Raw genomic sequence first — 23,239 nt, forward strand, 5'->3', positions numbered from 1 at the left:
TTCCACAAGGATTTCACTTTTAGATGGATTCTCGGGTTACAACCAAATTTTAGTCCATCCTGATGACCAAGCAAAAACTGCATTCACAACCCCATGGGGCACCTTCATGTATGTTAAAATGCCTTTTGGATTGAAAAATGCAGGGGCCACCTTTCAAAGGGAAATGGATATTGCCTTTGCAAAGGAAATCCATGACTTCCTAGTTATATACCTTGATGATATTACAATGTTTTCTAAGTCAGATCAACAACACCTGGATCATCTCAGGCAAGTTTTTCTTAAATGCAGGAAATATGGCATTTCTCTGAACCCAAAGAAGTCTTTATTTGGTTTGGAAGAAGGAAAACTGTTAGGCCACATTATCTCTAAAGATGGAATCCGGATTGACCCAACCAGGATTGAAGCTATCTTGCAAATACCTCACCCAAGAAACATTAAAGAACTTCAGGCATTTTTAGGAAAAATAATTTTTTTAAGAAGATTCATCTCTAACTTAGCTGAACTAATTAGATTATTGAATAACATGTTGAAAAAAGATTCGGCTATTAAGTGGACAGTAGAGGCTAAAAAATCATTCGAAGAAATAAAACTAGCCTTAACTCGAACACCAGTCCTCATAAGTCCAATGTTTGACAGAGAATTTATTATTTTTTCCTTTGCATCTGAACATAGCATTGTTGCAGTTTTACTACAGAAAAATGATCAAGGATTTGAACAACCAATAGCTTTCTTTAGTAAAGCTCTAAGAGATGCATCCTTAAAGTATAATATAATGGAAAAACAAGCTTTTGCTTTGGTACAAGCCATCAAAGATTTCTGAGTCTATATCTTGTATTCTCACATTGTAGCTTATGTTCCCAATGTTGTAGTCAAAGACATTCTCACCCAGAATGGAGTTGATGGCAAAAGGGGAAAGTGGATAGCTACCATATTGGAGTATGACATAGAGATTAAACCTACAAAATTAATCAAAGGCCAAGGGCTGGCTAAACTCATGGCTGAAACTAATTGCCAAGCCCTAGGTATAAATTTTATTGCAGAACTGGACAATGGAGAGGAGATGGCGACTCCATAGATCAGCTAGGCCTTTTTAGACTCACCTTGGTATGATGATATAGTATATGTCTTACAAAACTTACAAGCTCCTCTAGGGTTGTCCAGAACTAAAAGTAGGTTTTTGAAAATGAAATCTTTAAAATTCTGCATAATGGATAATACTTTATTTTGGAAAAATCATGAAGGCATTCTGTTAAACTGTTTATTAAAGGAAGAATCTGACAAAGTACTCCAAGAATTTCATGCAGGTGATTGTGGAGGACACCTCTACTGGAAGACAATAGCTGATAAAATCCTAAGAGCTGGATTTTACTGGCCAACCTTGTTTTCTGATGTAAAAAAGTTTGTAACATCCTGCCACAAGTGTCAGATCTTTGAAGGAAAAATAAAGCTTCTGCCTTTACCTTTGAAACCCATTTCTACTGAAAAACCATTTCAACAATGGGGTCTAGATTTCATTGGTGAAATTCATCCCCCCTCTTCTGCTCAACATAAATGGATACTGACTGCCACATATTACTTCACCAAGTGGATAGAAGCCATTCCCTCCAGACAAGCCACTGACACTGTTATCATAGGTTTCCTAGAGGCTAATATTATGTCCAGATTTGGTTTCCTCAAAAAAATTATCACAGACAATGCTACAGCATTCAAATAAAAAAGAATGATTGATTTCTGTCATAAATACCATATAACCCTTGGTCACTCCACAACCTACTATCCCCAAGGGAATGGACTTGCTGAATCCTCCAATAAAAGCTTAATTAATATTATTAAAAAACTGTTGGAAGACAATAAGAAAACATGGAACAAGAAACTGATCAATACTTTATGGGAAAACAGGTTTACAACTAAGAAAGATATTGGTACCAGCCCCTATCAGTTAGTCTATGGGATGGAGGCAGTTTCCCCTCATCATTAGGAGTTCCGATTATGAAACTGCTCCAGGAATCTCAAGTTGAAGAAAATGATATCCAGAGAAGAATCAATCAAACTATTCACCTGCAGCAAACTGGGGAAGAAGTATACCTCAGAGCCCAAGTACTGCATGAAAAACTTAAGAAAGTTTTTAATAAAATAACCAAGGCAGAAGGCTTCTATCTTGGTGACAAATTTTTGAAGTGGGATTCCAGAAGAGAAGACAAAGGGAAACATGGGAAGTTTGACTTCCTGTGGAAAGGTCCATACATTATATATGCCTTCAGAGGTAATAATGCTTACTTTCTCAAAGAATTGGATGGTGTAGAGATAGAAGGAGGACCTGTCAATGGTCGAATGTTGAAGCATTATGTTGACCCAATTTACTAATTTTACCAGTTCAGTTGTACATACTATATCCTTCATAATGTTCAATGTTGATTGGATGGTAATTTTGGAGTTGAAGCTCGAAGAGAAGGCCCTAAGCTTCAAAAGTTTTACTGTCATAAATATCAAGAAAGTAGCAAAGTAAAAGGGACATTGCAGAATAAAATCACAAGTCTTTCAAAAAGGCCATTGATCTACAGTTCTTGACTTTCCACTAGGGAAAGCCATCCCCAAGTGGAGCCACTATTATGTTCCTATACCAATAGGTGTCATAATTTATGATTGACTTAGTTTATCTTTGAAATATATACATACCTTTGCTTTCAACAAATGTTTTCCATATTTGTAAAAAATAAAAAAAAATTAAAAAATGTAAAGAGGGTATATCCTAAAAGAAAAATCAAAGGATAAAAAGAATGAAAAAGGTCAAAACAAAAAAGATGAAAAATGAACCCCAAGAAAAATGAAAATACCATGAAAGTGTGCAAGTCAAAATGCCACTACTATGTCACTTTTTGTATAAATGATTGTGAGCAACTTGTTACTTATGCCACAATCCATGGTAACCAAATAGTTTAATCTTGGTTAGTCCATGTTTTGAATTTCATGCTTAGAGATAGAGAATAAAATATGACCAAACTGTTTAATCTTGGCAGATAAGTAGATAGTTAGAGAAAATAAAGGAGCTCAATACTTTAATCTGAGCCCTTGGATGTAATAAGGATAGACTTAGATAGATTTCCATTGTAAAAGAAAAGAAAAGTTGATAAGGGTTTTCCAGTTTAAGTGCACCCTAATAAAAGAAGTAAAAATGGTAGGATGTGTAGGTGGGTAAGTAGATGTTTGGTTGCAGAATTATGTATGATGAATGGTTAAGTTAAAAGCTCAAATCATTTGTTTTCATCATTACATTACTTTGAAAAGCATGGAAGACAAGGTTACATCATTAATTTCCTCATTCATTTTTACCCCTCATGGTAACTAATTTCTTGCTAATAAAAGTTCCATTAAGTTAAAGGGGCTCAGAGCATTTCTCTGACTTCTAAAGGGACCAGACCCTTGGCCCAATAACTTATAAGGTCAAAAGAGCTAAAAACCCCTCATAAAAATTCACACCTTCATCATTTATTCACTTCCTCTAAAAACCCCTTTTCCCTAAGTAAATTCACTATTTGCTAAGGAAAAGTGATTACCCCACAAAATCCCTTTAGCCTAAGTTATAATGTTTTAATATGAAAAAGCAAATTCATGTTAGACGCATTATACTTAGCGCACTTTTATTTTCATCTCATATTAGCATCTGATTTTACTTATGTATTAAATCCCAAAAATCATCCCTTTCCCGTATATTTTATTGTTAAAAACCCCATATATTAATAATCCCGTCCCCGAGGTTTGAAACATAAACCTTAATAATGAAACAATTAAAATAAGGGATTAACTAATCGACTTGCAATTAATTAATAGCCTAAGACTACCGCCAAATAACAGAGATTAATTAAGCAATCTATGGTTAATTAATAATCTATCCTCGCCCAATCACATCACACCCGATTTTATTAATTTCCCTAAATCCGCAATTAATTCCCATCGGGCCCCTCCATTAAATCCCAATCACATCTGTGCCTCGATCACCGTACGATCTAATCCTTTCAGATCCGACGATCGACGCTCATATCGGGTGGCCTCCAATGCCCAACTTTACTTGCCAGATGTGAGTGGTTTTACTATTTGCCTGCCGCTACGTGTCGCCCGATGAATGGGCAATGACCTCTCCAAATACCGCCTGGTGCTCAAAAGCTGCACAATGAAAACCATTATCGCTTCTGCTTACCACCATTACTAAATGACAATGTGTCCCATCCATTAACTGGCGCCATCTGTCCCTTTCACCATACCTGCCAAACATTTTGACTTTGTGAATAAAAAAAAAAATACTCATTATTTTTGTTTTACCGAAACAATAGAACCTCCTGTTCTCCATGCACACAGAAGCATGTTCATGCTATCACCCTATGTTCAAACCATCATCTCCAAAAAGCAGCTGAACTCCCAGTCGCCATTGTAGACCAGCACACCTCATCCAGCCTACACTCCAGTGCCATTCCATTTCCCGTACCACCATAACCAGGTATTTACCCACTTCAACTGAAAATCCCTATGTTTATATCAAACCAGGACTGAATTGCTTTAGAAATTGAGTGTTTTTATCAAATTTAGACAGTCCAATACTCTGAATACTCCCTAGAACAACCTGGTTCTCCATAAGATCCCTAAATTCCCCTCTCGATGTCCTTGAATACACAAGAACCAAGGATGGAAGCTTCCGTAGCCCTGAATGTCATACCACTTACTACTCCCCACAGGGATTTGGACCACCTTCCCTTGGCCGACAAAGATTTTCAAATAAAGGACCTTACTTTTGATGAAACCCCCTTGAAGTTATAATGTAAGTACTGGGACAATTATCTGAACCACGCTGATAAAATAGGTCTTTGGGAATCAAACCTACCTAAGTATCAATTCCCCACTATCCATATTTTCCCAGATATTGTCCACCAATGCCATGCAAACTACGACCCTAATATGAGAGCTATAATGACCCTAGACCAGAAAATCCTATTCACCATTACAACCGAATCCATAAATGAGATGTTACAGTTGCAGCCTGGTCAGGACCTCACTCCCCTTTCCATTGTCGATTTACTTGAAAAATATTCAAAGCTGTCCAGTTCCAAAATTACCCAAATCTGTCAGACTTTCATTGAAGAAAAATACAGGCCAAAAGACCCCCCTCCTTACATGTCATGCTTCTTTACTAATCTGGGCAGGGATATCATCACCATGATTGCTTGCATTTTGGGTTTTACCACTAATGAGTATGTAGATGAGATGACCTTAGCCTACATGTCTATTTTTACCCCTGGTCAACCTCCTACAACCAAATTTGACTATGCTACATTCATTGCAGATAAGATGCATGACCAATTCATGAGATTAGAGAATGAGAGAGTATTTAAATATTCTTCAGTCTTGTATCATCTTTTTCTCTACTACCAAACTGATAAATTCCCTTTCTCTGTAAGTATAAAGAAATAAAAGCGAGGAATGAGAAATTGAAAGCACAAACTTATGCCCATTACCTCAAAATGGCCCCAACCAACCAGACCAGACTTATGTGAGCTCTTGACATAAAGGAAGGGAAAATGCAGATGAGTTTCCTAAAGCCCACTGTACAGCAGTCAAAATCCATAGCAGATTATTTTAAAACTGATTTTGAAGTATTGGCAAAGGATATTCATCGTATTTACCAAATAGAACTACATAAGCAGACTGGGGAAATGGTTTATTCTACTTTAGCTATCAAAGCCATTGTAGCCCATCAATTACAAAATTCATTACATAACACCTCTGCACAACTGCAATTAGAAAAATATTCCTCTCAGGCTAAGGACACCATGATAAAAGCTTTAGAAGATCTGATAATAGAATTGGGACATGATCCCAAAGATGTGAAGGAAACTGAACAGTTAATTAAAAAGAACAATGATGACATTGCTGCCTTGAAAAAGAAACTTAAGATCCCTCCACTCCATCATCCTCAAATTTCAGAAATTATAGAAAGGAAAAAAGAGGGAGAATTTATGGACCTAGTCCTAAGACTAAATTACCAGCTAAAGGAAACCGAGGATGAATTGGAAAAAGAAATACAGTCTAAGAAAAGTGAGTCAACCACTTCTCAAACTGTTATTCCCATAGTTTCTACAGTTGTGCCTTCCACTCTGGCAACTTCCTTGGCACCAACACTCCCACCAGTCACAACACTGTTAGTAACATGGACCACTCCGAATACAGGTACACCAACCAACACAGAGTCAGCATTAGAAAAGACAGATGCAATGATCAAAGCCATGGAACAAATGAGCATCCAAGCGACTGAGTTGAAAACACTTAAAGAACAAATTTCAAGCTTAGAAACCAATTATGAGCTTGCATAGATTCAGAACAAAGAGGAAGAAAGGAAAAATAGAAGGATGGAAGAAAGAATCAAAGTCCTGGAAAAGGACTTAACATTAGAAAAACCTTTGAGAGATATTAAAGATATCTTATGGACCAATATCATTGATTCCATCAATGATATTTGGCCTTCTATCCAAATCATTTTTGAACAGACTGAGCTAGTTAAAATAGCTGTGGAGGCCATATAGAAAACTAGAGAAGAATTGGGAGAGAAACCTGAAGAGGCAACCCAATTGATTAAATTTGTGAATAGCAAAAATAGGCACCAGCTGGAGGAATTGGAAATTGAGGATAGAACTGCCACCATCCTGGAGATTAAGAAATTTCTTACTAAAAAGAACTTGATGTTAAATTTGGAAAATAGATGTCAAAGTATTCAGGAGGACATAGATGATTTTATGTTAAAATATGGCATTCTAAGAGACAAAGGCCTTCCAAGCCCACTGGTCATAAATGACAAGTTAATGAGTCATGATGATTACATTGAGAAGCTGCAAAAACAATCCAAAAGTCAAGCCAACTCTTCTACAGCAAAAGAACTACCTACAGGAAAGTTGCTTTATGATGGTTTAGAAAATATTTTTTATATTGAACATGAAGTGAAACACCTATTCACACTCCAGTCCAATTTTGCTAAATAAACTGAAGCTGGCGAAGTGTACAAGAAGTTGATTAGAACAAAAATACCAAAAGATGAATGGTGGACTAATATGACAGAGATGCTATAAATTATGGTAGTAAATATGTAAAGTATAAAATGTTTACTAAGGTAAGGTCTGGTAACACAGGTAAAGAGTACCAGAACACATGTAAAGAGTATCAACAGGTAAAAGTAAGAAGAAGATCCAACACACAATTACAAAAGAAATTGCAAGAGGCAAATTCGAGTTCCAACGTCCAGCTTGTTCATAAATAAAGGGACAACAACAATCCGTTTTCCATCTGTCTCTATCTTTATGTAAAAGATATTTTGTATTTCCCATAATAAATCTCATATGGTTATGAGATATTTTTGTGTAATTTTTGTATAAATACTTCAGAAATTGAAGTCATTAGGGTGGATTCAAAAACATTTTTTGGTATACATTTCATATCAAGATAGTGAGCTGTTGTAATCAAGTCTGGATTAGCTGCTGGATCATGAAATAAAGTTAAAGACATTTCATAGGATTCTTGTGCACAATGGAAACCAAAAAGTGTTATCTCTTTATGTTATTATTTTTTTCTCATCATGTTATAAATATTCGCATGTTTTCTTTATAAAATCTGAAGAGTAAACAAAGAAAAATATTTCAGAATTAGCTTTAAGCTCTCTGTTTTGACATGTTTACATTCTCACTGTTCTCTATTGAATTACCTTGGTTTGGGAAATCTTAGTTGCTCCCCTACATCCGTAGTTTGTCCCTTAGGAAAAGAGTGAAGGATTCTTAATTTTCCTTTACCATTGACCTCCCTCTATTCCTCATCCTGATCCTGGTTTAAGAAGTCTTCATTGCCCTTCTACCTTGACTAGGATTATCTCATCCATTTCAACCCATAGATTTGATTTCTGTTGTACAAGCTTGCCCTGTGAATTCTTCCTTTAGCAATTGATCTGATCCGGTTAAGCTTCTCTTTATTTGACTCCATAGCCCAATGGACTGAAGACTTTCTCTACCCATCTGTTCCTAGAATTCCACCACCCAATCAAAATCAAAACACCCTTAAACTTTCATAACTAGCCTAATATCCTAGCAAACAAAGCTAAGTCATAAAGAGAGAGCCCTCTTTGAAGCTGGCAGGGCTAGATCCTAGCTTCCAAAGTAGGTTTGTAGTTACCTTGGTGATTTCTTTCTTTAGCCTTGAGAAATTTCTGAGTGATAATAGAGGGAGGGGTTGATTTTCAATGTTCTTTTAGGGCCAAATTCTATCATCTTGACATGAGTAGGTCTTGATTTAGCTAGGCATAGATCAGTCCAAGGGTTATCTTAGGCTTTCTTCACTAACTCCTCAAGGGACATGATGTTGGGGGGCTGATTCTAGAGGATTTTCCCAATCAGGTCATCTTCATCAGGTTGGCCCCCTCCTATAGTAGCATTTAGAGTACAAATTGGGGAAGAGTAGACTTCATCTTCTTCCTCCTCTTCTAACCATAAAGGTAAGTCATGCTCTAGAGATGGTTGAGTAGGAGGGTACAAGACCAATTGTTTGGAAAAATGCCCATTTTTAATGGTCATATTCCCATCCTTGCAACTTATGTAAGCATCAGCAGTGGCTAGCCTTGGCCTTCCAAGGATTATAGGATAACCATTGAACTTGGCCTTAGGTTGGAGAACTAAGAAGTCAACAGGGTATTCCCGGGAATTAATGGAGACCATCACATCCTCAACAACTCCCTTAGGAGCTACTGTGGACCTATCCGCAAGCCGCAAGACCGTTGTGGTCTTTCTTAATGGTCCCTAGAGATTCAGTTTAAGCATAGTCTCCTTAGTCATCACATTGATGGCAGCCCCAAGATCGATCAAGGTATGGGGGACAATGATGCCATCAATGTGTACATCTACTACAGGACTTCCATGATCTAGATACTTTGGGAAAATCACCTACTCCAACATTAAGTCAGACAATTTTCCAATGGCATTAATGGTAGGGGTATCTTCCTTTTGCCTTCTCGGATGTTTGAAACACTTCTCCTTGATTAACCTTTTGTAGATGGGAACATCCTTGATAGCTTGGAGAAGTAGGATTTTAACACACATGTTTTTCAATTCACCTAGAATTTCAGTCTCTTCTGGGGTGTGCTGGACAGGATGGGTTAATCTCTCAGGAAAAGGAGGTGGATTTTCCTGAGGGACACTTTCCTCCTTTTTCTCTTCACACTAATTTGGTGGAGATGGAGGCTGATTATCCAGAAGCACTCTTCTATACCTAAGGTCAATTTCTTGAATTTCCACAACATAGGCAGGGTAGGATGCTTCTCCACTGTAGACCTGTTGTGCCTATCTGTTGTTTGGGTTCATATTTGGTTGAGAAGGCATCTAAGGTTTCTTAGGTGGAGTAGGGTGTAGGAGTTGTGGTTGAGATGGAGGTGGAGGCAGTAAAGCTAGAGCTTGGTTGTATGGGGGCCTCCACCCCTAGGATGGTGCATTCCACTAAGGTTGTGGAGGAGCATATGGCTGAAATGGTTGGTTGGCAGGTTGGGAATGGTATTGAGGTGCAAAAGACCAGGGAGAAGGTGTGGACCATGAAGGATGAGCAGGAGGGCACCAAGGGGGAATGGATGTATTCTGGTTAGGGTTGTAATATGAATAGGATGCCCCTTGCATGCCTTGTTGGTATGGTCAAGGTCCTTAAGGCATCCTTTGGTTGATGTAGCATAGTTCTTCAGACACCCCTTTAGTTCTCTGATATACAAATTTTAATCCAGGCAGAGAAGGGCACTTATCTGTGGAGTGGTTTTCCTCACAGACCGAGCAGATTTCTATAAGATTTAATGGACATTCATTCCTAGGGTGCCTCCTGGTGCATCTAGGGTAAAAGAAAACTAAGGCTCTCTTTGCTTCCTCCTGCTTCCTCTTGATCTGCATGGTGTCCATTTACAGAGCAAGGGTATGCATCATTTCACTCTTAAAGTCTTCCAACATGTTCCCAATTTCACTTTTTATGGATTTGTTAGAGGAGGATGAGCTGGCCAAAGATTGACTAGCTCTACCCTTCTTTCTAATTGCCCTAGAATGATTTCTGAAAACTATATTGATATCACCATAGGGTAACTAATAGATGTCCCCTCCTGACTGCAGGTTTATGGTTTCTAGGAGACTTCTCTGATCCCTCTAAGAAGGACTAGCTTAAGCGATTCAAGATCAAGGGTGCACCTAGCCCTTTTATCGCTGAGTTGGAATATTTCCTCATAATCTTCTAAAGATTCATCATGTCTAAAAATTTCCTATTTGGTATTTTTAGATCTGTAGTAGTCCCTATACTTATTGTTGAAGGCTTGTTACATCTGAGCCTAGGTGGTGATACTGTCCCCAGGTAAACCCATGAACCAGCGTAAGGTTGCATCTTTGAGAGTGGATGGGAACAATTTCAACTTCTGGTCATCAGAGGTGTAATCATAAGTTCTGCATATGACAACAAATTCGAAAAAAAAGGTATCCGAGTCTTCTGAGGTCAGGCCATGAAAGTGAGGAAGAGAAGAGGGGCTTATGTTTTTCATCCTAGCATCCCCATTAGTTTCTTTGATGGGAAAAGCACCCTCAGCTCTATTCTCAACTCCTTCTCTGTCTCCAATCCCATTTCTATTTTCAGCCATGGTGTAAGTTGGTGGAATGGTCTCTTCTTCTTCCCTGATAGGCTCTTCAAAAATCTTTGGTTGTTCGCCTAATGGGTCCTCTAGCTCACAACCACCGAAGAAGAGGGAAGGTTGGATGCTTGATGTGGTGGGGGTATTTGGCAAAATTTTCCCTAAGTTATCTCTACTCCTATGAGGCATGAAAGGATTTTTTTTTTCTTTTTAGGGTTTTTTAGTACTACTTGCAGAATGGAGAGAAAGCAAAACCAAATTGCAACTACTTGCTGAATGAAACTACTTGCAGAATTGGAAAGAAAGAAAAAGATTGCAACTATTTGCTGAATGGAACTATTTTTAGAATTAGAAATCATTAAGGAAGGAAAGAAAGCAAAAATCACATCTACTTAGACACCTCCCCAACAATGACGCCAAAAAATTATGAGAGCCAATATTGCAGCAAGAATGCTGCAACTCCTAGGGCTACCAACTTTACTTCATCCACCCGAGGTTCGTACAAACTTAGAGGTGACAATGTTTTATACACAGTAGATGTAATGCAACAGTTATAATACTTCTTAGATCAGATTCCATGCTTAGTTAGTTTAGATCATTACATGCTATAAACTAGGATAAGCTAGGTTTCTTTTGCAAGAAAAATGTGTAAATGTGTAGCTAGATGATTTCATGTCACTTTATAACATCTTCCAATTCAGTATTTCATTCCTTAAAGTAGGAAACATTCCTTTTCTTTCATTAAGGATAATTTTCCCTTCTCCATTTGGTAGTCAGACTTCTTCTAGTCAATACAAGACTAGTTTGAGAAACCCTAGCAGTCTATCGTCTCAATTGAACTCGAAGTAGACAAAGTTAGTTATTTGATGCAGTGGGGATATTTGGAATTTTTTTCCCTAAGTTGTCTCTAATCATACAAGGCATGAAAGAAGTTTTTTTCTTTTTTCTTTTCAAGGTTTTTTATAACTACTTCCAAAATGGAAAGAAAGCAAAACCAAATTGCAACTACTTGCTGAATGGAACTACTTGCAGAATTGGAAAGAAAGAAAAATATTGCAATTATTTGCTAAATGGAACTATTTTCAGAATTAGAAAGTAATAAGGAAAGAAACAAAGCATAAATCACATATAATTAGACACATCCTCGACAATGGCGCCAAAAAGTGATGAGCGCCAGTATTGCAGCAAGAATGTTGCAACTCCTCGGGCTACCAACTTTACTTCATCAACCCCGGGTTCGTACAAACTTGGAGGTGACAATGCTATATACACAGTAGATACAATCCCTCTTTCTTGTCTACTTCGAGTTCCTGCACTTTACTTAGCCAATATTTTCTCAAAAACCTGCAATTAATGCACTTTAGACCACAAGACATGACATCTCATCTTTACCCTTCTCACTAAGAAAAATATAACAAAACATGTAAGGAAATGTGAGAAAAGTTGATTTAAATAAGCTGGAGAGTGGCATTAAGGTCCATATAATTTACCCATTGATGAGCCTCATCACCCATGTGCTAAGATAGTTGAACTATTTTAGTTGTTTTAGTACTTATATTATTGAGAATGTGTTGTAATGTTTTTTATTGTTGTCCCATCCTTGTGGACTATTCCGCAGGATATTTGATAGACCTTTCTTTATTTGTTGGTTGTAATGACTGTCACATCCTCTATGGAGTATTTCGATGTATGTTAGATGGATTCTTTCGGTTCATGTATGTCTCTTCTTGGGTGGTACTACTACCTCTCTCTTAGAGGCTCAATTTTTACCCCTCTTCATAGTAGGAGAACCTTGACACATTTACAACTGAAAACTCACCATGCACACCTTCTTGCTTTGCTAAGGCACCATTGCATCCCTCGCTCTTGTTGATAGTTAGAGTCAAGGAAAATCTTTAAGGATTCAGAAACCGGGCCTTTATACTGGATGAGACTCCTACACCAAACAAAGTAAGGTCTAATTGAGACTTTATATCAGGGAGATCCCCTGAATTTTGGCAGGTCCAACACTATCAACATGTTAATTGGGATTATCTGAGGTCGATATTGATTCAGATAGGAATGTGCCTCCCTGTGGTAAACTTGATCATAGATTTATCCAGGTTACACAAGCAATGAAATAAAATATAGAAAATGAAATGAGACACACACACAAAGAAATTTAATAGAGAACATAACCATATCATGAAAATCCAACTTCTGTTAGTTTATGAAATAGTAGAATATTGTAGAACACAAAATGGCTAGAATGTTGGTAGCTATCTTTGAAGAAATATGGTTGGTGGCTACATGAATTTGTAAAAGCTATTACAAAATAATGAAAGAATGACCTTTTAACATAAATAAATAACGCTATAGGTCCAAAACCATAACCCTAGAAGATGAAGCACCAAAAGGTTTGTATGCCCTGAGACGGTTAGTTGGTATATCAACTTCCTGAGGGTGCAAATTTTTCATACAATATATGTTTGAGGTGCACAATAGCTCATTGGAAACAACTATCAAAGGAATACACCTTTTCACCAAGGCAAGAAGATGCCATAACATCCACTTTGTAACCACCCCTCCCACATTTACCCAAATTAACTGGGCTGCTAGGATAAACATGAGCTGAGGGCTACTATGACATGGACCCCCCCCCCGCCGCCCCCCCACAAGCTTGAATTATGGAAGTGGGGCTGACCACTGAACCTATAAACCACAAACTAACATCCTACAAGACTTACAAGGCACTAAAAGGCTAAAAAACTACCCCCCAGTGCTGGAATCCTGAGCCAAATAGTTATTTTATTGACCTAGACTTCTAGCCATAGGAATAATAGTGCCTACATGCAACTACAAGCCTCTAGCCACAGGCATAACATTACATCCATGCGAATGCAATCCAAATTTCTTAGTTATGAGCTTGAGACCCCACAATCAATGCCACATTTTCAGGGCTTGTCTCTAAACCACTACCCAAAACCTAATGAAACTTTCTAGAATGATAAATAACATCAAGATAAATCCATCCATACAAAATTTGATCAAGGACTTGACCTAACAAGTCCTAACTATGACATTCATTTCATCAAACTTATTGAGAACATGTAATCTACATATCATGAATGCATATATGAACATAGGGATCTGATACTTATCTGAAAATCATCAAGAAGGTCTAATGCCCTCTAAAAATAGTTGCAATAACATTTGTTAGCTCATGCATTCAGTAACCATTCATCATCTAATCAAAACTTGTCAAGAGCCATAATTAGAACCTGTTATGAAGCCATGCTCATAACCAGAATAATAACCATGATAGAATAACCATTAAAGCCACATAATAAGAAATACAATTACTCATGAAATACAAGAGGAAAAGAGCTCTTATTAACATATGCAAAATCTAACCAAGTCAGGGACTTCCACGTACCACCCAACCATAGGTTGGTATGAACCAAAGCTTTCTTTCAGCCAATCACCCCCATGCCATATTCCAAGCATGAATGTGGGACTCAAGAAAAAAACCAGGGATTCCTCAGGCTTTACCGCAATCTCACCAAAACTAGCCAAGGGATTCATAGGCCCAAAGCAAGCATGCGATCAACTAGGCTTTACTGCAATCCCACCAAAACCGTTCAATGGATCGCTAGGCCCAAAAAAGGAACATAAACAACTGTCACACTTGGAAAAACCCATGCTAATGATAAGAAGAGAATGAAATATATACATGAGTGCACCATCCATGCAACTGCAGGCCTCGAGTTATAGGCATAATACTGCATCCATGCGACTGCAGTCTAAATTTCTCAGTTCTGAGCTAGCAACCCTGAAATCAGTGCCACCTTTTTAGGGCTTGTCTCTGGACCACTGCCCAAAACTTATATCCACCTAGATTATTCCTCCTCCCCTAGCAAGTAATTGTCTCCATTGTGTCAAGTTACCTCATCAGATGATGAATTTTTTTTGAATGTGGCTCTTAGAGAACCACTTTCACTAATGAAGAAGTTGTCCTGTTTTGACAACCTGGTAGAGCTTTATTTGTTTATGGCAGGTATTCTTTGTGTTGGTATCCATGATATGATCCACGATATCCTATTCAACGTAGTTGGAATTGAATTCTTTAGGGGCCAATTTCTCAGTTGCCTCTAAGGTGTCCAAAGAAATTGGAAAATATGGTTGAAGCAACTCCACATTAAATACTAGGTGCAAGCTAAGAAAAGGGGGAATACTTAATTCAAAAGTATGTTCACCCACATCCCTTGTGATTGTGTAGGGAAAGGAAGTCCAATACCTTCTTGTGCGTGGAACTACACATTATAAGGCCCCAGACAGTCCCATACATGTCTGAACACTTTTGCACATACACAACACATAGCACCAGGCAGTCCCATACTTATCTATCCTGAACATACAAACACAACACACAGGTCTAGACAATCCCATACCTTCCTAACCTGAACACATTTCACATCACACACTTATACACATGGTATGACACAACGCACATAATACAACTTTACCCCATTCCCATGCACAACACATGCACATGTACAACAAAAGCACATACACACATAACATATCACATTACACAATATCACAATAATCCAAAGACCACCTTGTCTCCATGCATGTGAATTGGGCCATACTGCCTCATTTATTTTTCCCATGTTCTTAACCTTGACATGGGAATAATGTAAGAGATATGTTCACATGATTATAATTTAGCATAATTATCTTTTCTTCCCAATAAATTCCCCATCACAGTGGGAATCTTTTCGTGCCATCCATATTCTTGAATAATTTTATTTTTTTAGCAGTTATCCTTTCATTTGAATGACCTATGAAAAGCCTGTAAGAAATAATGAAATTTTCATAGGTATATATATATATATATCGACATGATTATATATGCATATACCACCATCCATTAACATAATCTTGAATGCATCATACAAGTATCCATCAAGATAATCACATATGCAATATATAAGTATCCCTAAACATAATCAGGTACGAAAGATATAAGTATCCATCAACATAACCACATATGCAACATATAAGTACGTGTGCAAGTATAGTCAAGGGTTAAGAGAAATCCATTCTTTCTAGTTTGCTAGTTGCACATATATCTGTCCATTATTCTCATGGACTCAACCAACCCATTAGGTTGTTACATTACTTAATCATGGAAACAATAGCCATTAGCTTATGCCAAATATGTCCAGGGGTTAGATAACTCCTTGATTGAATCCAAGAATGCATCATGCAACTTTTTCATACTACTATTTTTTTCATTCCCACTTTTTTTTTTGTTCATCTCCATTTTCCAATAACATTCCATCTTACCTAAAACTTTACTCGACATGTTCTCCTTCATGCCTATCAAGCACTGCCCTTTTTCAAGATTTCGTGGCATTCCTGCTGCAGCTCCAACCTCTTTACTCCAAGATCCTCAAGAATTCCATTTGAAATTTAAGAATAAAAAACCAATGAAAGAGGAAAAACAAAGGAAATCATTGCAAAAGGACATGAATTTCGCACCAACTGTCATTCAGAAAATCACAATAAATCAACATCATAAATAAGACCAAAACCAACATGATAACAAAACCAAAACCAACATGGCCATGCATAAGTCTGAAAACCAAAATTATATCAATCCACAAATTCAAGAAATAAAAGCCATGACACACAAGCATTAAATAAAGAAGTATCCAAAATTCAACTCAATCTCCACAAGTCTAGCATTCATGGAATTTTAAGCCATCATACAAGTGTGCATATGTACCCTATAAATAAGTTCAATGCTTCTTTACAAGGCTAGCAGGAATCTTGAAGTCTTATGTTCCCCAAAATTTCACAAGGAATCTTTTCCAACATACATCTTCGACTTTCAAGAGATTTGAGAGATTTCTCCTTGAAATTTTCCTATGCAGATCCATGTCCTTGTGGCTCATGGGGTCTATTGTCTTCCTTCTTTCTCTCCTTGCGGGGGAAGTCCCATTTCCAATGATATTTTCCACTACACCAATAAGATATTATCCTCTTCTGTTTTTCAACTTCATGAGGCCTCTTCCTGTTATTACCATCCTTCCTTTTGGAGGATTCATCTTGGTGTTTCATTCCGCACAACCGATTTTTCAAATTATCATTCCACTTAGCCAGTTCTTTTTCTTTCGTGGCGAGTTTCATACATTTTTCCTTGTAGATCTTTAACTGATATTCCAAGTATTTGAGCTTAACCTCCAAATTCCTGAAGGTTTTTTTCTCTTGGAGGGATGTCCCTCCTTCTCGTTCTTGATGGGCTTGGTCTATATCTTGTTGCACAATTCCATGATGCATGTTTCCTTTCTTTTATACTGGGTCTTGCTATGTGTTTCCACATAGGATGTTCTATTATTTCATAAAATAAATTAACAACACATATGCTAGTTGTCAACTTTACCATGTTATGCCAAGTATGGAATCCTGCAGCTGTTACACATCCTTAAGATCATCATCAACCTCATGTCATAAACCAGGACACCAGTTATCACATACATAAGCTTGTTTTCAAAATTTAGCAATACATGTGTATTGATATTATTCATAATCATCATCATGTTGAAGAAAAACTAGAGTTCAATCTTTGACCCATACTAACAACACTATTTAATATCATCCTCTCTACTGAGGCCACACTACTATTTTTAATCATCTTCCTAGACACGAGAAGAATTTTGATCATCTTATTAAGGTTAACAATAGCCATATAATCTACAACTTTAAAGGGCCAGTTAGAAAAATATCATGTTATATTAACATTTATCATACTTGCAATTGTCATGTTCATACATGTGCATAATAGGACTTGCATGCACTCAAGTTAGCACATTTCGTAACACTTTCCCAGTCAGCATGCACTATGCTCATGCAACTATTCAATAACTAACCATGATCTTTGTTGCTATAAAAAATACATGCAACCAAGTAGTTATCATTCACTTGGATTTCTAAAAGTTGCACAACGTCATACCTCTAATCTCTTGAGGCACTTGTATCATATACATGTCATTGCATATTCCCATTTAATTGGCATATCTCTCTCTCTCTCTCTCTCTCTCTCTCTCTCTCTATATATATATATATATATATATATATATATATGAATATATATATATGTGTGTGTGTGTGTGTGTGTGTGTGTATATGAATATAAAGTCAATAGTAGCAACCAAGCCAAGAAACACAAGTAATCATAGGACCATGTAAGCATTAACATGCACATATATTTCAATTTAAACATTAATCAAACATCTCGAAATATAGGACATACATGCGTGTACATGCGTGCACTTTACATCCCAGGATAAAGTTCAAAAGTCAGAATTGTGTGTGTGTGTATATAAGCATGCCTTCATAGGAATTAAACTCAACCTTAACTATTATCAACCTCATTGTTTAAAAATTCAAGGCATTAATCATGAAGAACAAGTGATTACAAGGAAAAACATAACAATCAACACATGAAAACAACCAACAATCACATGCATTGCCAAGGCATATATCAAAGTAACATTTTGAACATCATCGGATATTCCCATCCAATTGTCATATCTATACATATATATGAATATAAAGTCAATAGTAGCAACTGTTGGCTTGTTGGGGCCTAACCTAGGTTCGGAGTTAGTTAGCCAAACAAATCCTTGTACTACTGGCCCTTTTGGTAACAATGCACGAAGCACGGATTGAGGTCTCACCTGAAGTAGTAGGGGGGGGGGGGTCTTGGAACTAGGTTTCCGCACCCTTGAGATGTCTAAGGGAGTGGTTGGGTCCAATGGCTCGCCCCTGTGCATAGGCTGCTTCGCGCACTTCCCTGGCCTTCGTGCCCATATATTCTTTCCTTTACGGAGCCTTAACCAGGAGCTGTGGGGCTTCTGCGCTGCTGGAGTAGCGCTCTGCACTATTTCCCTAAGTTTCACCTGAGATCTTACCTATCTTCCTTCACCCATTAGTTATCTTTGCGTAAATAGAAGCCTTGTGTTATATTTAGTTATACAACACACACATATAAGTTCGCGCAACAAATAAATAGTACACTTGCAATTTATACCCAATATTACATTAAACAGGAAAATATACACAAAAATATGGTAAACTTATCTTTATTAATTCTTCCAATGGTTACAGACTTGACCTGCCCTGCGCACTTAGCTGCAGGGGTTTGCGCACTCAGCTGCGGACTACTATGTCTCTGCGCACTTAGCTGTAGAGCCTTCTCCTACTCTACGACCCAAAGACACACTTTAAACTTCTACTCAATCTCTTCGACTCATCATGCTTCTTTCTTTTCTTTAGCTATCTTCCATCTTCTACACTTAGAGCCTCGCTCTATTTATACAATCCCATGGTCTGCGGACCATGGGTAGGTCTATCAAGCCAACATTACATTACAAAAACGAGGGTAGACAACCCTGTGACTCTATTATGACTTCGCGCTCCGCGCCCACAATTTGTGGAGCTTTTACAAAGGATTTGGTCAAAACTTGGGCTTTAAGCCCCAAAACATGCCTTTTGGGGGATCCATGCCCAACAGGCCCCCAACACAAACATCATGACTCACCCTCGAGTCACTCTGTCGGTGCAGAGATCTTCGCGTGGAGTCCCTCCAATTCTTCTCGAACTGCTGCAAGGTCGGCAACCCAATGGGTGACTGCCTGCTGGATCTCCTGTACACGTTGTTCCAAGACCGCGGTGTCAGAACTGCTTCCTTGCATCTATGCCTATTTTCCCTGCATTTGTGTGAGATTGCCTTCAATTGTTGCTGTGATGGTGAAGGCATTGTTGATCCAAGGCTGAATGCATGCCTTCAGGACTACTTCTTTGTGCCATGTCGCATCCACCTGTTCTTTCAGTGCTTTGGCATGTTGCATCTGCGCAAGCCTTTGGGTGAGGGCCACCGTCTGCGTAGTTCCTTTGACGTTGTCATACTGCTGCTGGAGTTCACACGCCTCTATCTCTAAGTTCTAGATGTTGGGGTCCTCCTGCAGATTTGTGAGGACCTCAAATGATTCCTCTAACATTCTGGTGCAGTCCCTCACAGCACTGCTGATCTCGTCCAGTCCTGCCATAATAGCGCTAACACACTATTCTTTAACTTCCAGAGGGGTGGATGGCTGTGCCTTCAACCGCAGCTTTGCGATTTGAAGGTTCAGCTCCAGCTAAACCTTAGTCATTTCTTCTCACGCCTCGCGCACCCCCGCTGCTAGCCTGTGGATGCGCGCCTCTGCTGGTGTGTCTGCTGGGATGGCTAGCTCAGGGACACTTTGACAGGATTCTTCTAATACTTGTACCAACTGCCGATTTCGCGACACCACTTCGTTGCACTGCAAGCTCAACTACTCCATGTTGATCTTTTTCTTGCTTAGTACTTGCAGCGCGTGGCTCTCCCTAGCTTGCAGTTCTATAGTAATCCCACCCTGCAGAACATATAATGTCTCCCGTGGGAGTGCAGCCATGTTGATCCTGATACCCTTTACTGTGCTAATCGTAGGCCCGTCGGCCTCATTTGTTGTCACTAGTGCCCCTTTCGGTAGCACTATGGTACTTATTGTTTGAGCATGCAACATCTTCTCTACTGTAGTTGTCCCTACTGCGAGGCTGGTCGAAAGGGTACCAACTTGAGGAGTGGGCACCTCCAACTACGCTCTGAGGGCCCCCAACACAATCTGGTTTTCCTGCACAAAATTATGGAGGGCCTCAAAGGTGACATCGCGTACTATCTCACCAATGTCATGCAGATCACCCTCGGTAAAGGCGATCGGGTCAATAGACAACTTCGATGCCTTGACCTTCTTGCGTAGCCCCGTCCGCTCGCTCGGGCACTGGTGCTTCAGCTGTGTTGACGCGGTTTGTGGGTCCGCCCCCCGTCCTCTTCCTCTGATTCTGGCCCATGCGACTTTTGGCCCTTGCGCGCCTTCTCGGCTGCCTCCTGTGCTGCTGCTATTGTTGCAGCCTTGTTCTGTTCAGTTTCTGTCTATGCAGCATCCCATGCCTCCTGCGCTTTTGCTGCAGCTACCTCCTTCCTACTCTTCTCTGCCAACTACGCCATGCATAGTTTGGCCTCCTCTTTCTTCCTTTGCGTCACAGACTTCTCCATTGTCGCGATGTCTAGAGCACGCTACTCCAGCGGCCATGTCTCTAGTACATCAACATCGTCCATGGCTACAAAGGGTATCTCTCTCCATTGCTTGGCTGGGTCCTTACGTGATCTGATGTATATGTTGTGGAGGTCTGCTTTAAACTTTGCAAAACTTCGCAGGCTGTTGTAGACAGTGGGTGATAACCACGGCTTGCAGTTAATCCTCATCTTGAGGTTCATTTCCATGAACACCCAGAATATCTTGTTATCACAGATCCGGTTTGCATCCTTCGTGGCCTAGAGTGAAGCGTACTTCGTGGCCTCCTGCAGATCCTTGTCAATTATGGGGAACTGATTGTCCTCCGGAAATTCCCTACCACAAGCACTATGGACAATAGAAGCCATGCATAATGGAACGTTTTGCCTTATCCTTGGGCCTCACGACAATTCTCCAAGAATTCCATGCAGAGGAATTCAGACCAGTTAAATTGGATTCCCTCTGTGCACTGCTCAGCAAGTGCTACCACCAACACCGGTACCTCATCCGCGTGGCACTTGCGCATAACCTTACCTGCAAGTATCTGGGTCACCACCTTAACTGCTTTGTGGTTGATGCTGGATATGGCGTAGCCCCTTTTCTTCTTCTCCAGTTTATATTTCTTCTTCATGGCCTCCGTGATGGCCAAGTCACTGCTTTTCCCCTCTGAGATATTTGCGGGGTCCTCTCCTTTGCATGGGATCCAAGTAATGTAGTGAATCAAGTGTTCCGTGATGGGGATGGGCTCCTCCAGCCACAAACACCCACCATGCACCAGGCAGAGCAGCTGCCTGATGACGAAAATTGTTATTGGGGTGTGGTGGAAATGTGGCACCCAAAGTAGGTTTAGTAACCCTGCCTTTTCCACTCTGCACAACCACTTTTGCAGCTCTAATTTGGTAACCCCCGCCATGGTGTTCTGCTTAGGCTTCATGAGCTGCGCAGTCTCCAGGTGAGGGAACTTCTCATGGTCAGCGAGATCCCAATCTTTAAATTTTAAGATTGTCACCAGTCCCAGGTGCGTGCCCTAAAAAATGATGTCGTCTGGGAGGACTGGGGTCTGGAGAGAGCTCTTGCTCTTGTCAAGATCCTTGGGCACTTTAGCCTTCCCCTTCTACGGGGGATATAGGCAGGCAACTTTGTTGGAGGGTGCACAAGCTTGGTTTCATCCTCCATGCCTTCATCCTCGTCTTCTTCGATGATAAGGTCCTCTAGATCTTCCTCCTCCTCGTCGGTTTCTACGTTAACGACTTTCCCCTTCTCCTCCATTGTCAGCTTGGTGCGTAGCAGGTTTTGCGGGGACACCCATACAGGAACCATCGACTATTTGTCTTTCTTTGGTCTTGGTGTGCACGGTGATTTAGGGATTTCTTCCACAATCCTGGTGCCTTCAGGGGAATCCCCTACAGTCAGGGCTTGCGAGGACTCCTCAACGATCATATCTGTAATTTCAATAACTTCCTCAGATGTTGCCATCATGTCCGACCACAAATCTATCACTCACATAATCAGGGGCTCAATAAACGCTCTTTACAGGCCAAACAGGGCTCTGCTCAGGCTACACGGGGTATACAACTGCTCAATTTTCAAATGACCAAGTGTTGTTTGCTGGGCATCCCTTTGTAATTTATGGTGCCTTATGAATTTGAATTCGACCATTCCCCCCAAATCTGATTCATTAATGCTTCCTTAGCAGTATATTTTCCCCAATCTTGCCCATAAATCATGTCTTAAATGCCTTCTGCCTGCTCCATTTGGTCTCAAGTCGAGCATGACATTGTGGATAGTGACTCCAATGGTCACTTTCTGTCCAACTTGCGCGGCAGCGCAACCCCCCTTGTGCGGTCACGGACCTTGTGACTCTTTTCTTCTGCGCACAGCTCCAACACTGCGCAGCTTCTGGGCAGAATAGTTTATAGTCTCACACTTCCTTTCAATTGTCTGGAGTGCTAAGATTGTACTTCCCTCGGCTAGTCAGGTGGTCGCGCCACATGTATATGATTTCCTCTGGTCATCCATCACTCTTCCTGGAAAATACCAACCTTTAATCATTATTGGCGGCGTTGCGTACTTTATCATCTACAGCATGCCACCCTGGTTGAAATGCTTAGTAGTATGCGGTCCAAGCCAAGGCATCAGATTGATCATTTCGCGGCGATAATCCTCAAACCTATCAGCGTGATTGTGCGCACCCTGTTTTATTACCCTGGTCTTCTTATCGAGAAAATATTCCTTTATCTCGTCCTCCAATTTCTTGACCTCTGCTTCTACCAGAGTGATTTTCTTCCTTAATCTCACCCTTTCTTTCTCAAGTTCTTGGAGCCTAAAATTTCCTTGTGGGATTTCTTCCTTAGGTCCCAAGCGTTCTGCCTCATTCGGTTATGCGATCCCTTCTTCCAAGGTTCCGCGAACTGTCGTATCTACCGGT

Source organism: Pinus tabuliformis, chromosome J (genome assembly GCF_031772625.1).
Source record: "Pinus tabuliformis cultivar Carrire ecotype Pingquan chromosome J, CPIR1, whole genome shotgun sequence".
NCBI classification, from domain to species: Eukaryota; Viridiplantae; Streptophyta; class Pinopsida; order Pinales; family Pinaceae; genus Pinus; species Pinus tabuliformis.